The sequence below is a fragment of the Macadamia integrifolia genome, chromosome 1, assembly GCF_013358625.1.
Source record: "Macadamia integrifolia cultivar HAES 741 chromosome 1, SCU_Mint_v3, whole genome shotgun sequence".
NCBI lineage: Eukaryota > Viridiplantae > Streptophyta > Magnoliopsida > Proteales > Proteaceae > Macadamia > Macadamia integrifolia.
In genome coordinates, this window is record NC_056557.1 from 25,707,803 (window position 1) to 25,709,899 (window position 2,097).

Sequence of the window (2,097 nt, forward strand, 5' to 3'; positions counted from 1 at the left end):
CTTTTAGCAAAAATAAACCACAGTTGAAGAAGCGTTATACTACAAAGTATAAGATCTCTTAGCCTATTATAGTGCCACAATTAGTCTAAGGAAAAAGAAGATTGAAAGGCAGCATAGACCCTACGTTGAGACATAGAGGGGGTAAGATTATCAATCTCACCCCTCATGAAAGATGGAAATCCACCCTTTGTTGATGTTGCTATATACATTCCATTGGCCCCCATGTTGGTGTACCTTTTGCACGAAGCCTCTCCCATTAAACTACTAAAAATTTAAGAAAATTACAAATTTACTAAAATTTATCTAATTGTTTATTAAAAACACATCCAATCTTTTATTTATTTAATTATTTACTTTGGTAAATTTGGTGGAAATTACACATCCAATATTTTACTTAATAAAATTGCTCGAAATAAAACTGGATAGTACAAAACTACCCAAAATAGTAAAAATTCCTCTAACCACATAAAGTATTTTGATTCTGTTGCCTTCACTTTCCTCTTCCTCCATTCTCATCACCACCATCTTGTCCCTTGCATGCAATTCTATCACAGGCCACCACCATCTTGTCCCTTGCATGCAATTCTATCACAGGCTCACCATCGAGCAAGGTGGGGAGGTGCCCCTCTTGAAGTTGGTCATGGAGGGACAATCGCAAAGACAGGAGAACGCTGCTCGTGCCATTATAGCACCTCAGCCATAACCAGAGAATGTCAAACACATGATCCATCCACGGTGTTGTCTGCTCCATGTTCAGGAAAATACTCAAAGAAGGTCCTATATATGAAGGTTCAGGTCGTGGCTTGGGCTGTGTCTAAGCTCACCTCCCATCACCCCGTCACCCGCCCCCGCCCCCGCGAACAATATAATTTGTCTGCGCAACAACAATCTAGCCTTGAAGAACAACTAGGAACAAAGTATGTATCCCATCACTTGCTTAATTATAAAGGTGCTCGCTACCACTTCATCTAAAAACTCGAATTAATAGGAAAGATAGGTAGGAATTGTATACATCAATAAAAGGTTACCTTAGGAGTGAATTAACACCAATAGGGATAAAATGTGCGAAAACCATGTTGGAGAAGGGATCTCCTCCAAGAGTGTGGATCAGGTTCTCATAGGTACTGATCCACACAGATTGGTATCCACCATAGAATTGATTGTTAGGTGGATTCCATCTATGTGGATCAGCCCTTTACGAGAATGGTTCTCTTATGACAACTTGATCTATTCTCACCCATGACTTCCATAACCAGATCGAGATGCTCTCCACACCTACACCTTGTTAATTCACTCATGAGGTAACCTTTGGTAATTTGATGGTAGAAGTACAAGATCGTTGATTGATATTGAATCTTAGGATATGAAGAAAAAAGCAGCTACAGGTTATAAGACCAACCTCCAAATCTGGGAACTTTGAGCTTTGCAATTAAAATCCTCCAGCCAAACTCTCATGGCGGATCTCCTAGGTCATGGCGGCATCGATCTTATAAAGGAAGATCTTCAAAATGACTCAAGTTGCATATAAAATGTTTGGTGCCACCTGGAGTTCCTCCTATCATTTCAGTATAGAAAGCTCTGTAAGATCACTAAAGTCTTTCACTGAAGTGAATGGAGGAACTCCGGGGGAGCCAAACTTGCATTTGCTATTCCTAAGGATCCATACTGGAGATGGTTGTGGTCTTCAGTCACGCGTTGGGGTTCTGTATTTATGGTTACAACTTGGTGGCTGCAATCTGGATAACGGTCAGCAAAATGGAATCCTAGGGGTAGGGGTGAAAATTTTCACTCTACGAAAGTATTTTACAACATAACTTTGGGATTCCATTTCCCTGATTGCTACTTACTTGGCTACAACCCCAATAGCAGTCAATTTTTGTCGACGTTCAAATGCTTTCTTCCATTATAATATATACAATGAACCTGGATGATTTGGCGGCCTTGTTTGGTGAGAGAGAGAGAGGAGAATCTTTGTCATTAGGGCCACCATTACTTGAACAGTCTTAATATATTTATACCTAAAAGCTCCCCCATGTGTTTGCTTTTTTCATGTAATATGCTTAGAAGTGAAGTAAAGTGGGAGGACTTCGCTTCCCA

The 2,097-nt window shown here is 40.2% G+C and overlaps 1 long non-coding RNA gene across 1 annotated transcript; it reads right to left on the minus strand.

Annotated features, from left to right (window-relative positions):
- Nucleotides 1-310: 310 nt before the first annotated feature.
- On the minus strand, nt 311-1,754 carry LOC122083513. The gene is made up of 2 exons (XR_006141665.1): nt 1,400-1,754; nt 311-874 (listed from the first exon to the last, which is right to left on the minus strand). It is a non-coding gene; the product is annotated as an uncharacterized LOC122083513 (long non-coding RNA).
- Nucleotides 1,755-2,097: the final 343 nt, after the last annotated feature.